Raw genomic sequence first — 15,443 nt, forward strand, 5'->3', positions numbered from 1 at the left:
ATAGTTATTAGTATGAAGTTGCAGGCATCAAAAAGGTTAACAGGTTTGGCATACCTGAGCTATAAATGTTTCTCTGCTGGTAGTGTCACCTGCTTCTCCTGTCGCTGGTGGAAAAAAATAAATATACAGTACATCCTCCTCCTCTGCGAATAAACCACATAAGGCACAAGATGCAAAAACAAAGAATAAAACAAAGTGAACTTTTAAAAAAATCTTATCTCCTGCACAAAAAAGAAAGATGTCACAAACAAAACAAGACATGCTCCTGCCATTCCCCAGGACGTGACCGCGACAGACCCCCATTCCGGTTCATCAACTATCGATATGAGGGATATTGAATGTGACACATCCTGACATTCCCCGCCGTCTTCCCCCCCACCATCTTGAGGTTCAGAGCGAAACGCGATATTTCATCAGACTAATGTCTCCCGGAGGATCCTTGGGCGTGGGGGGGGGGTGTTGGGGGGGATTCAGAAAAGTGTCACCGTGTTTACAGCCGCCGGGCTTCTTGGCATGGGCAATCTGATGCAAATGGCATGCAAAAAACAGTTGAACCGTGAAAACTAGCGCTCGGTCCGTGGGGTTTGTTGTTTAACTGCTTTAACGGCGCGATGGGATTTGTCAAGTTTGGTGAATTGTTTATCTGATGTCAGGCTGCCCCACAGGTCCCTGCATGGTGAAGCGGGGGCTGGTATTCTTTGCGCAAAACAACCAATGCGTGTAAACAGTAATTAAAACTAATCTGTCTGTCAGTTGCAATACAAAGGCCTTTCTTATTGAAGAATGGCTGAAAAAAAACCTTGATTGAACATTTCCTGTTAGACATAATCATTGCAAAAATGCCTACAATGCAACAGCTCATGAACGCCGGCGCCTGCTCACTAAAAAAATCATTCCACTTACGTAAACCTGGCGATATTTACACAATTTTTTATTTCAAATTTAGTCAAACACAACACAGAAAAGCAGAGATTTGTCCGCCTTCAAGCATTCACTGTGGCCATATTCCATCCCTGTGATGTATGTGTGTATGGTATATCCGCTGGAATGTAGTGTGTACTGGGGGGGGGCTCTGTGTTTGAGATAAGCTGCCTGCTGTTCTCCCCTGGGACTCCTGGGGTAACACAGATGCAGTGTCGGCAGCTTTGGCTTGTCTTCGACCATCAGAGCGCATTAGGCTCTCTCCCGCTCTCTCCCCGTTACACCCGCAGGATATTCGGAAGCTGCAACCAGGGAGACGTTTTGTTGTGGAGAGGGAGAGGGAGAGTTAGCGCAAAAAGCTGGGGCTGCAATCCAGTCTGAGATAGACTTGCACAACCACAGAGAGGAGATGAGGGAGGGCGGTGTGGGAGAAAACTCCATTGGCTGACAAGACCACACAGGTGACACGTGCATGCATGCACGCACGCGCACACGTCATGCACACATGCTCGCACACACGCACGCGAACACCATACATATCAACATCTGCTACTCTAAATGGTGGACAAGAAGAGAGGAAAACAATCCGGGCACTGTTCTTTATTTCCTATCTGATAGTGAAGGTTGAGGCATTCATGTTACGGTTATATATAAATATATTAGAGATGCACAGGAGGGTCATTCCATGTCAATTCACACGCCTTCCCCACATGACCCTCTCCGATTTACCCCATATCTCACATACAGGTACCTATTGATGTCAATTGAAAGAATACCAAGTATTAACACCCTACGTCTAACGGGTGTGGAGATGAAGCCGTCCAAAGTTGGGGTGCCATGCCCACTTTTCAAGCCTATGAATTGCATAGAAAATCTACAAGCAGATTTTGACACCCCTGGTTTTAGTTTGAAGGAAGATACAGACCTAAAAATCACCATGGCCCCTCAATATGACCCTGTCTACCAGATGATGTACTTACAAATAGCATGCCTTGATTATTTTTGGCTATATTAAGCCTTAAAAATTGAATTTGTGAAAACCGTGATGAAGTGTCTTGACATTTTGGGGTTCCAGATCTTGGAAACTATGTATGCTTTGGGAGTTATAATTGATTTTCCATCATATTTGGGAACTATACAGTGTATTCCAAAAAAAATAGGGCACTCAGACTTTTAATGATGGAATGGGAGGGACTCAAAAACAGCTTTTGGAAAAAAATGACCTTACGGTACCCTCTACTTGAGGCCTCAAATTAACCATGTGGGCACTTGATGACTGGAACGCCCTTTTAACCCCATGTACAGTAGCACTATATCAAACATTCAAGCTTGGAAAAACTTTGTTTTTCAAAGGTCTTCATATTAATCTTGGCCTTCAAAGTATATGTTTTTGTCTATGTCTTATCACAGTGTCTGTTTTGTCTGCTGCCATCTGCTGGTCAAAGAACGTAACAACAGTGCAATGTAAGAAAACAAAAGGGGCTGAAAAATCTTGCCCATAATTTACCAATAAAGTAGCCTAGAAATCTAGACGCCCCTAGGGGTTAAGATCGCTAGGCTACCAATAAAGCACTTTAATTCTACAATATATTGCTATATATTAATTATGATTTTAACAAGCATTATGCAGAATGCTCAATCATGATTACATTTCTACCAGGACACACCCACCCCCGTGTCTGGTAGAAATGTAGTGCAGGGTTGAGGCCATCTTGGGACTGGCATCATGATTGAGCATTAAGCAGTCACATTTAGGAAATCATTTAAACTAGAAATATTCATCATGCTTGTTGAAATCATAATTAATATATAGCAATATACTGTATAATTACAGTGCTTTATTTCTAAATTATCGGCAAGATTTCCCAGCCCCTTTTGTTTTCTTACATTACGCTGTTGTTACTTTTTTAGACCAGCAGATGGCAGCAGACAAAACAGACACTGTGATAGAATATAGAGAAAAACATATACTTTGAAGGCCAAGATTAATGTGAAGAACTTTGAAAAACAAAGTTTTTCCAAGCTTGAACGTTTGATACAGTGCTACTGTACATGGGGTTAAAAGGGCGTTCCAGTCATCAAGTGCCCACATGGTTAATTTGAGGCCTGAAGTAGAGGGTACCGTAAGGTCATTTTGTTTCAAAGCTGTTTTTGAGTCCCTCCTATTTTATCTTTCAAAGTCTGAGCGCCCTAAATGTTTTGATATACACTGTACAGTTCCCAAATATGATGGAAAATCTATTATAACTCCCAAAGCATACACAGTGTCCAAGTTCTGGAACCCCAAAATGGCAAGACTCTTCATCACGCTTTTCACGAATTCAGTTTTTAAGGCTTAATATAGCCAAAAATAATCAAGGCATGCCATTTGTAAGTACATCATCTGGTAGACCAGGTCCTATTGTGGGGCCATGGTGATTTTTAGGCCTGTATCTTCCTTCAAACTAAAACCAGGGGTGTCAAAATCTGCTTGTAAATTGTGTATGCAATTCACAGGCTTGAAAAGTGGGCATGGCACCCCAACTTTGGAGGGCTTCATCTCTGCAACTGTTGGACATAGGGTGCTAATACTTGGTATTCTTTCAATTGACATCAAAGGGTACCTGTATGTGAGATATCGGGTAAATCGGAGAGGGTCATGTGGGGAGATTCTAGGGAATCATGTGAATTGACATGGAATGACCCAGGATTCAAGATCCGGTTTCGGATCCGGCAGGATAATAGGGTTTTTCACAGGATCCGGATCCGACAGGATCTTAAGCAGTGGATCCGGTATCCGGCAGTTACCTAACAATCAGGATCTGGTGCATCTCTAGCCTAGGTTTTTCAGTCAGTCTTTCACAACCCCAAATGCTGCATGGAGTGAAAGCCCTTTGGAAGCGGCCAGTGCAGGCAGTGTGGCAGTAAGCCAATGAGTCTAAAAAATAGTTTGAGCCAACGTAATAAAAAGGGCCCACATGTGCGAGTAGGCTATGTGTTTCAACCCTAGGATCCGGTATCCGGTTCCGTATCCGGCAGGATCTTAAGCAGTGGATCTGGTATCCGGCAGGATCCTAAAAATCAGGATCCGGCGCATCTCTAAAATATAAATTTATATATTTTGAACCTACCAGATTTTCAGATGTTACCTGCCATGAACATACTGTGTTCAGTTCAGATGGGCTGCTAATTGACCATTAGTGGCTTGTGGTATAACTCTTTATGCCATATGCTCTCGTGCCACAAGGTTAGTCAAGTATATCTTGACCTCCCCAGCTTTGTGTTGCGGCCTGTATTTATTGTATGTGACTGGAAATGTCAATTGCAGTAGGTGTGCTCTTATGGGTCTTCATGAAAAGCCGTCTTAATTAGTTTATTTATAAGTATATATTCAACTCCAACAATTCACAACGGCAAACCACATTCAATACTTGACTGGTTTGCTAACGTCTTCAGTTGTGCTGTTGTCAGTAAATGAAAACCAGTAAACACAGCCTCTCTAAGCCTAGAGAATACATGTCACAGCTATACGGTTATTCATTGGTCATAAGCGCTATATTACGTAAAGTACATATATATACCATCTACAGCTGATGACCGTCAAGACAGAAGAGTTGTGGGCATGCATGGTTATGTTATGTCTTTTGGCAGATACTCTTTCCTACAGCAGGATACACTGAGTTTCGTGCAGGGGCAATTCTTTTTTTAGTAATGTGGGGTCCAAATTTTGATTGAAACAATATCTATTCTGATTCTAATTCTATCTATTCTAATTCTAATTCTATTCTAATCTATTTTAGGGACCAAACACTGGCTCGAACGGAAAACAACGTATGCCTTAATCCACCAGAACTCCTGAATCATTGAACTGCAGCAACAATACAAAGCTATGGTGCAAAACATATAAGTATGGGAATGGACTGTCACTCTCACTCACTGCCTTAAAGGGACACTGTGTGAGATTTTTAGTTGTTTCTTTCCAGAATTCAAGCTGCCCATTCACTAATGTTACCTTTTTCATGAATACATAACACCAGCATCAAATTCTAAGTATTCATTATGACTGGAAAAATTGCACTTTTCATACATGAAAAGGGGGATCTTCTCCATGGTCCGCCATTTTGAATTTCCAAAAATAGCCATTTTTAGCTGCAAAAATGACTGTACTTGGACCATACTAGACAATATTTGTTTAATACTTAGTAAACTTTCATGTAAAGATCAAATTTGGCAATAGGCAGCCCAATTTCAATAAGCAGCATAGTTGCAGTACCTTTTTTGACCATTTCCTGCACAGTGTCCCTTTAAAAAAAAAAAAAAAAAACTTCCAACCTTACCAACCAATGAACGCCTCCTGTGTCATCAGTGAGTGGTCATAATGTTTTTTAGGAAGAAAAATCCGCACTCACAAACTGCGTCTCATTATTTATTTATATTACCACCATGTCCAAAAAGCAAACACGTTTCGGCTATCAAGCCTTCATCAGTGCGTGGTGTGTGGTCATAATGTTTTGCCTTTCAATTATCGCATGCCATTCCAACACTTTGACAGCCATAAGTGCTATAGTAGGATGTAATCAATGTCATTCTCTTCATCTGTGGGTGGTTATAATGTGTCAGTTCATCAGCGCATGGCCGACTGGGCGAACCAGCATGTAGGCGACTCAACAAGACTTAATAGAGCTGGGTAAGAGTGTGAATTGAATTGAGAGATATTTGTCTGTGGGTCATACTAGCTTACATGTTTAGTAGCAGACATCAGGGTGATGCCACTATTGTAGGAATTGAATGTTTTGTTTTTCTCAAATTATCTAAAAAGCATATTCATTGCTTGGTCATTAATTACCAATGAGTTTAATTAATTCATAATTTGTTTATATCATTTATACAAGAGTGGCATTAGCTTTGGTTGTACAACCTGATATCTGCTACTAAAAATGCTGATGACCCCCGTATATTCTAGCGTCACAGTCACAGACACCAGAGTACAACCGTCGTAGGCCTATTTGTTTTGTCAAATGGGTAAGCTACTGGGTCATTCTGTAGTAGGTACGGCCCAACATCTTACCTATTTCACAAAGGTTCCCATGACCAAACAGTTCAAAACATCCTCCATTTCAGCTGACGGGAATCAGTCAGAGCACACAGAGTGAACTGGCCTTCAGTACGGCAAAGGCAATAATGTCCATTCCCATGTTGACCGACTGTGCATGTGCTCTCAAGAACCCCCCTGTCATGGCATTTTGATCTGCCCCGTCTCCACAGGCACATTTCAAACACAGAACACAACGTGAATCGGAGTAATTTAATGTGCCCTGCTCTTCAGAGACTCTTGACATTTATCAGATAACGGTAGTAATGGGCGCCCCATTTTGTGCTCCCAAGCTCCGGCACTTGACTCGAGGAGCTCGTCTCATACACAGCTGCAGACGGGAAAAAAGAAGTGTCACCCCAGGTCACAGAACAATTAGAACCAAGCAAAGCAACCAACCTTCTATGACACACAGTGTAGCCTTTCTCTCTCTCTTTTTGTCAAAGAACAACGTGCCTGCTTTCGCAGTTTGCAGCGAGCGAGAAGAACACGTGCTTGCCTGTTCCCTACACAGGCAAATGTCATCTCCATTTTTACCATGCTGAGAAGGAGGAGGAGGAGGAGGAATCAAAGCAAACCGATACCCCTGACCTATGAGGGCTTTTTTATCATGTCATTATGCCATTGAATGTCAAAGAATTTATTGGTGCTTCTGCGCTGTAGGCTAGACTGGGGTTTTCATCGAAACAAAAAAAAATCTGTTAACCTTTGTGTACGAGGCACTAAGGACTCATAAAACAGACAATGGGACGCACTGTATGTCTTGTCATCATCAACCTTATAGTCCAATGAACTCATTCAATGGATGGATTTTGACTTTTGAATAGATTATTAACCTTTGAAATGTTCTCTATTCCACATTGCCTTCCACAATATGGACATACATCAAACATGTAGCATGTATATGCTTCACGTACAGTACGCACAGTATGCATGTTATGTACTGTAGGCCTATGTAGGTATGTATGCACAGTATCTACGTACAGTATGCACATATCCTGATTTTTAGGATCCTGCCGGATACCGGATCCACTGCTTAAGATCCTGCCGGATCCAGAACCGGATACCGGATCCTACGAAAGGGTTGAAACACATGGCCAACTCGCGCACGTGGGCCCTTTTTATTACGTTGGCGCAAACTATTTTTAAGACTCATTGGCTTACTGCCACACTGCCTTCAACGGCCGCTTCCAAAGGGCTTTCACTCCATGCAGTGAATGGGGTTGTGAAAGACTGACTGAAAAGCCTAGGCTACGTAAAAAGTAGAGATGCCGCAGATCCTAATTTTTAGGTAACTGCCGGATACCGGATCCACTGCTTAAGATCCTGCCGGATCCGGAACCGGATACCGGATCCTACGAAAGGGTTGAAACACATAGCCACCTCGCGCACGTGGGCCCTTTTTATTAAGTTGGCGCAAACTATTTTTAAGACTCATTGGCTTCTGAAAAACCCTATTATCCTGCCGGAACCGGAACCGGATCTTGGATCCTGTACATCTCTAGTACGTACGTACGTGCAGTGCAAGCATGTAGATTATATTATCACCAAAATCAGAAAAAGAGAGTATTACAAGCGACATTGCAAAATGAAACCGTGTACTGAGTGATATCATCCCTACTCATAAAAGGCTTGTGAAAGAGAGAAAAAATGCAAATGAAAAATGGCCGCTAGTTAGATGCTCATTCCTCCCCCTTTTGCAGTTCAGTGGAAACCATCTGAATGCGAAGGGAATAAGAACAAGTCCGTCTGTCTGGCTCTCAGCCCCTCTAATTTCTTCTCTCACCTCAGATAGTCACTGCGGCCTGACACCACTAGGAAGTCAGAGTCCCAGAGGATATGGAAAACTTCACCCAGAATTTGGTAGACTGTCTTTTTCTTACAAGGACACAGATGCACACACGCACGTGCGCGCAAGTACGCAAACGCGCGCACGCACGCACACACGCACGCACACACACACACACACTTTTTCATCACCCTTCTTTCCTCTCATTCTCCTGTTCCGCTCTCATTACTAGCGCCAGCATAATAGCATGTAAATACATTTTAGCAGCTGGTACAGTAACAGCATCACACACACACACACGCACGCACGCAGGCACACACACAGGCATGCATGCACGCAGGCACACGCACAAAAAAGAGAGATATATTCCCAAGACTTTGTAGAGCATCCCGCTTCTGACAGCTTGTCAGGAGGACCTGGATCTCTAAGCGCACTGATTAAGCACAAGAGGCAACAGCGACTAGACTCTAGAGTGAACGCCGAACAACGCCATTGGCTGCCTGCCTGTCTGCCTGGCTGGTTACTCTTCCTCGAGTAGACTCTTCACGCGACTTGTTCCCTGCTGTGGACACCACAGGGGAGGATGAACCCCCCCAGTCTGCCTTAAGATTAGTCAACTTTCAAGCGCGCCTAGAGTTTCAGGCGGATGCCCTGCACCGCCTACATCCCCCACGTGATGGATGAGGCGGCGCAGAGGGTAGCAGAAAAGGGACGGGTGGTTGGGGGAGGAGTGTAGTAGATTGAGCCCAGGAGACGGTTTAGGATTTGGGAGGTGCAGCGATAAAAGGAGCGTGTCTAATTAAAGTGATGTTTTAAAAACTACAAAAAAGTTTTCATTGTTGATGCCTGTGCAATTTCGTAGAATAACAAATTCAAAGCTGTAGAACACAGACTTACATGATCACGTTCACAGGAGCCTCCCTGGAGTGGCTACTGTTTGATTTAGCCGAATGCTAGCCCAGCAGCGCATTGATGGAAAAATAGACTGATGAGGGTTCAGCGAAATCAATTTGATGGAGTTTCAATAAAACAAACAAACCTTAAACAATTGCATGTTTGATCTTGGTTTTGGAGGCTTTTTGATGAGATGTTCCATGAGATGCATTCTGTTATGCACACCAATGATTGGATTTCATAAAAGTGCTCTTGTCCAAACAGGCACTTGTGTTTCAATCACTCTACTAGAGCTAAACATATAAGTGACTTCATATCCTTCTCATCTGAACAACTTGGAGAGACTCGCTCTAGCTTCTTCCCAATTTTCACCGGACAATTTGCCTGCATTTGCCTGTGGTCTGTGGAGAATAAATGAGGAATTGAGAGTGAATGTGATTCAGCGACCTTTACATTTTAGCGACTGGCTTTTTGGATCACTTTTTATTTATTCCCGTCCAACTTGGTATGGCAGTTTTCATTACAAATTGGATCAGATGCTGGCTAAGCATACAAACAGCTCAGTGCTGAAAGGTCACGTCACTTTATCAAAGACAAAAGAAAACGGTCAAAGACCTTTTGTAACTGACAGTGGTAATTACTCTAATGTTGATGCGTATTAAATAACAAGAAGGAACTTCAGCCAGCCATGAGGCTGCACAGCCAGAGAATGCCCAAGTACATTGACAAAGTCAAGCAGGTAATACCATACAGTGGACGATTGGAAAATTGGTCTTTATTAACCTCTTGTAACCCCACTTTCTGTGTTTCTGTGTCGGGCCACATATGGGCCAGGACCCCATAAGTCAAGTAGGACAGTCTTTCATTAACAACTGACCTTCAGCGGGAGGCTTTGCCGACCTTACTCATCCTCTCCTTAACAATGCAGAGATAACTAGCACTGGGGAAGGGCGGATGGGGCCAGGTTCATTGGGGTTCATGGAGACTTCATCTTGAATATGTGGTCAGAGTTCAGCAGGCCTTCAAAAATTGTCTGTCTGAGTGTGAGGAGTATTACAGCACTGTCTGGTGGAACTATTATAGAGCAAGTCTGATAAAATAGACTTTTCTTTGGCATACCACCGGGCTTTACATAACCCCATATATTGTATTGAATTCGAGGTGATATGTCATTCCAAAACAGAAATAGTTTTCTGCAAGCCCTACAGTGAATCAGAATAAAGCAATACACAACAGATGCTCTATCATTGGGAAAAAATGGATTGCCTGCTTTTGTACCCAACAGCATGGTTTTCAGTGAGTGGCTGATAGGGGACTGTTTGAAATGTTGGCTTGGGCAGTGGCAATTAGAGCAACTGACAAAGCTGTCCAAAAACATTTTACATGGGGAAATATATTCTCTTACAGGGGCTGCAGTCAGCGGTGCTCTCTGGTGCTTTGTTCTCACTAATTGAGACTTTTGGTCAGTAGGTTTAAAATGCATAATTGAAACATTTACAGAGGTATCAGCAATGAAGTCAAAATCTCAAATGGCAAACTACTTGTCCTCAGTAGGAGGGAGATCAAACTAGGCTGATTTTTTCGGTCTCAATTAGCTCAAGTTCAAAGGGAATGCTTGAAATCTCTTACTTTTTGCATAGGAGTTTCTGATGAAAGCCTAAAAGCTTGTGTTATGAAAATGCCTTATTTGACTCAATGAATGATTTAAAATCCAAAGGCTATTTGATAAACTCGAAACTATTAAGAGATTTTAAAAAATCTGTTACATAAGCTATAACAACCCTGTGTGTAAATATCAAGACTGCTGATGATTTGGGAATTGCATGGTGAAGAACTTGGATTCAACTTGCTCAGACAACTTTATTATAGGCTTAAATATACTTTCTTGGCTCACAACAGACTTTTTGCATCACTACATGAGGAAAGGCGTCTGCATCTTGGGCATGATTACACTTTGCTCTTCAGTGCCCGTTCTACCCATTTGGGGGACCTGGGAGAAATACGAACATCGGGCCCTCTTTAGTGACCTTTGCCATGGCTGGGCTGACTGTTAAGGGGCCTTTACAGTGGGCAGTTTTGCTGAGGGCCTAGGCAATTTCCTACTCTGGCTTTTGGTATAATCGGCTCCGTAGAGCTACTGTACTTGCATAATACTAATTATGTTGTCAGGGTTTTTTTTTCTTGAATAAGACATTCTCATCCAAATTTGAAGATAATTTGGTGAAAATGATTTGATGAAAGCCATTGTATGGCACATGTCTTATCTCTAAACAATGGTAGTCTGGAGTCTGAAACCAGTTAAGAGCAACACCTCCCGAAATACACAACATAAGCCCTTAGCATTGAACACATGGCCAGAAAGGCTAGAGGAAGGGGGAGAAGAAGGGGAAAACTGGTGGATTAAGCCCAACAGAGATGTGAAATCCATGATGAAGAGACAGCAGGTAGCCGTCTGACCTTTATCAAAAAAGAGACTAACCCTTGGCTGATCCGGCCTTCATTTTGCCTCCCCTATGGCTCTCTCAGCCTGCACATCATTTGGAGAAGATCAGTTTGCAGCGTCCTTCCTATTTTCCCCCATGATGCCACACTTTGTAATCCCTGGTGTGGAAGCGATGATTTTCTCCTCACGCTGCTCTGTCACACAAACTGTCACGTACGTACCTTCACATTAAGCCACCCATCTGAAGGGACTGGATTACGGAGGCGCGGTGGCAAATTTGGCTTCTCTGCTGCTGCTGTGGCTGTTGATTTTGGTATTATAATTGTTTCATACTCTGCCGTCAGTAGCTAATCTGAGAAAATGAAAATAAACATTATTTGAAGTGTCATTATGAGCATTGGCAATCAGCTGCCAGTCTGTTAAAAAGAGACACACCCGGTTTAGAAGGAAAGTGTGCCTTGACTTCTTCCTCCACAAATATTGTTTTTTTGTGTGTGATATCCTGGCTAACAAGAATACATGCCATTGTAAATGAAAGACACTGGAGTGAAATATGGAAAGACATCCCCAAGTCATGAAATTAGTAAAAGCCTTGTCTGTTGTTCTGTGCTTGCCTACTGTTCTTTACTGTTTGGGATAGCAAACTTACAAAGGAAGTGGGTGTAAGTGTGTGTGTATGTGTGGAACATACACATTGTGTGTGTGTGTGTGTGTGTGTGTGTGTGTGTGTGTGTGTGTGTGTGTGTGTGTGTGTGTGTGTGTGTGTGTGTGTGTGTGTGTGTGTGTGTGTGTGTGCATGAGTGCGTGTGTGTGTGCATGAGTGCGTGCGTGCATGTGTAGCCTTTGTGTGTGTGCGTGCGTGCGTTGGGGTTGGATTTCAGAGGAAGCTCGTCCCTTGACTGACCTGTCGAGGTGGTGTAGGTAGGGGACTCCTGGCGGATAGTGGACAATCTGTGTCTCCACACCACATCCAGCGGCGGCCCCCTCCACAGACAAAGACTAATTACGCAGCGTGACAACCTGCCTCTTTCTCTTGCCCTTCTTCCCAAGCTCTTCTCAGCCCAGTGGTGGTGGGTGGTGGGTGGGTAGAGACAGGGGAGAGGAAGAGGGATCGGGGGTAGGAAGGAGGCCAGTGTTGCCAGATTGGGCTGTTTCCCGCCCAATTGGGCTGCTTAGTATGGCTGTGTGCGGGTAAAAATGGCATTTAGCAGAAAAACCTGCCCAATTTTTTCCCATAGAAATCAATAGAATTGGGCGGGATTTTGTGCTTCTAGGCGGGTTTTGAGCATTTTTTGGGCTGGAAATCATCAGCCTCATCTGGCAACGCTGCAGGAGGCTAGAGACAACCTTTACCCAGGTGCACGGGACAGAGCTACACCGAGGCACTAATTGAGCACAGACTGCTGCTTCTGCTTCAATTTGATTCCCTTCCCGAAGGGCTTTTGCAGTCTATCCCGGCTCGATCCTATGTGGGCCAGCGCTAAACCCCTGACTCTTCTGTCGAGCTCAAGCGAGAAAGCCTTCTTTTTGTTTACTGCCTCTTTACAGTGGAGTCTTAAGTGTCTGGAGAAGGCTCTACGGCAGAGCGCTGACAGGATGGCAAAGCGTCCGAATAACAAACGAACGGGTCAAGGATACTGTACTGTATGTGGAACCATGAAACTATTCCTAATTAAATTGACAGGTACTGTACTGTACTGTGTGGTCATTTTAGACCAACTCGATGACAGACGGTGTTTTTAAACTGCGAGAGATTGTCCTGTTTTGGTAAGCTCCAGGAGGAGAGAGAGAGGCTTACTGATTTCCAGAGAGAGAATCCGCCTCAGTCTATTGCCCCGTAATAACACCGTATTTCTCACAAGCTCTCCTGTGTTGTACCACATTATGATAATGGTATAAGGAAATCGGGAGCGACGCTATTAAGATTGGCAGCTGAGTTTAGTGTTAATTTTTGCAATCACATGCTTGAATAGTTGCTATGATAGAGAATTACAATAAAAAACACCAGCTGTCCACACAAACTGACACTTTTGGGAAGTGTGATCACTGTGGAGCCTCCACGGACAACTAACTGAATCAACAGTGAGTCCTGGCAGCACACCTGTCAGCCAGTGAGGAGAGGAGCCCGACGACCTGACTGGTTTTAAGCATGAGAAGAAAACACAGGAGATCTCTTTAAGGGAATACAAAAATGCAGACGTGCTAAGCTTTCTGAGAAGGTAGTGGGGTAAGAAAATGATCCTTGGTGGTCCACGGAGACTGAAGTTTTCTTTGTAAATGCTAGTTGTTTACATGCGTCATCGCGCCTATCCACCTATGGCTTCAGCTACCCATTTGTTGCATGTAATATGAGCCTAGAACATACATAGCTTGGTGATCAACAGTGACACAACCAGAAGTGTGAAAGACAGATTTTAACGGCCGACAACAATGAATGAAAACTAAGGTTTATTTTAAGGGTATTTTTCAGCTCAGTGTTTGCATCGTAAAAGTGTAATGCGCATAAAATTGTAAAATGTAATGCCATGTCAATATAAGCATAAAAAGTATTTGCATTATGATTGTTGTTATTCATGTGATTATTCTGTAATTATTACTACTAGTACTATGTAGTAGAAGTAATAATGAAGTAGTAGTCGTATGAAGTAGTAGTAGCCTACATATAATAGTAGTAGCAGAGATGGTATTAGCAGTAGTGATGACGGACAGGAAAGGTAATAAAAGGAGACAGAGGAGGAATAGCGGTATTGTAACGATGGAACAACTTGAGAGCAGTTTTTTAGCTGAAGTTTTCACAGACAGGGACCTGCGTACCATATGAACAGAAACTACTTTGTAAATATGAAGTTTCCATTCTTTTAACACATACCTCTCACTTCCTCCCCACAGTTTTATTTCATAGACTTTCCCTAAGCCTGTTCAAATCTACCAACAGGGTTGCACAGAACGGTCACCTTGCTCCGTATACCGAAAATAACTCCTTCACTGCGCTTGTGTTGTTCTCAGATAGGAAACCTCATAAATATGCAGGAGATTAACATTTTTGAAATTAAACGGCGGTATGAAATATGTATACATGGCAATTACGCTTCACAAAGCAATCAAATTAAAATCCCTTGTCAAGGTACCTATTTGGAAAGTCACGATAACATAGCACAAACAGTTACACAACTAAATTCCTGCTTTTGAACATGGAACAGATGGCCGCTACCTAGCCATCTGAGATTCACATTAACTATGTTTGTCTATATAACCGTCACCCTACACACCTTTTATAAATGTGAAATTATTCTGCCTTTAGCTTTCAAGGGTATTCGATTTGCAAACGGTTTCCCCAACACTATACAGACCTGACACTATCAACCTCTATAAGGTAAATGTCCATGCATTCCCATGGCACTTAACCTTCTACTTAGCTTCCGCATTTAATACAGCAATAGCTTTCTCAAGACTGAGAGCAGTGCTTTTTCTGTACTGTAAGCAGCAATTTCCAGTAAACCAAGAGCTCAAATTCATGAAATATTCATTTCAACAGCAATGCCTAATTCCGTAATTAGTACTACACATCAAAGCAAGTTTATGGAATGAAGGCAGCGTGCTCCTGGCATTCATTTGGATAGAAATGGTGGACTTTTACATAACCCTACGAATAGCATCCTACTCATTATAAGAAATAAAGGGGAGCGCATAAACATGCTTGCATAATAGATAAGTGATTGCTTTCTTGTGGTATCATAAGACAAATGATTTGTTGGAAAACGAGGAAAAACATGTCTGATGCAATCACGTCTAAGAAAGTTTGAGACTTTTTCCTCAAAACAGTGACTATACATTACATTACATTACATTACATTACATTGCATTTGGCAGACGCTTTATAACCAAAGCGACTTTCAAAAGAGGACATAATCAAGCCAACATCACAAGCAAATACAAAGTGCACAGGAGATATACAGAACAACAAGTGCAGTTGCAAAGAGGGGTTAGTTGTTTTTTTTTGTTTTTTTTTTGTTTAGTTTTTTTAATTTAAGGAGTAAATAAGAGTACACACACACACAAACACACACTCACAAACTAAACTAAACTAAACTAAACATGTCAGGAGTCTGCCCTGGGGCAAGGCCAGTTCAAGCATTAGTCTAGTAGATTCTCTCGAAAGAGGAATGTCTTTAATATTAACTATATATTAACTATACAGTTATTACATCACATGCACGATGGCCGTTGATGTCACTTCTAATCATTTTGAGCGATTCCATTTCCTGTTTTGAATATTCTGTGTCAGATGTCACAGAGCAAAAAGTAAACAAGACTTCTTCTCAGAT

At 42.5% G+C, this 15,443-nt stretch overlaps 1 protein-coding gene across 4 annotated transcripts in view; it reads right to left on the reverse strand.

Annotated features, from left to right (window-relative positions):
• Nucleotides 1-15,443, reverse strand: part of fhit (fragile histidine triad diadenosine triphosphatase) — a 237,054-nt gene that overhangs the window by 565 nt on the left and 221,046 nt on the right. The gene's annotated exons all lie outside the window — the stretch shown is intronic.

The sequence above is a fragment of the Engraulis encrasicolus genome, chromosome 14 (assembly GCF_034702125.1).
Source record: "Engraulis encrasicolus isolate BLACKSEA-1 chromosome 14, IST_EnEncr_1.0, whole genome shotgun sequence".
Taxonomy (NCBI): domain Eukaryota; kingdom Metazoa; phylum Chordata; class Actinopteri; order Clupeiformes; family Engraulidae; genus Engraulis; species Engraulis encrasicolus.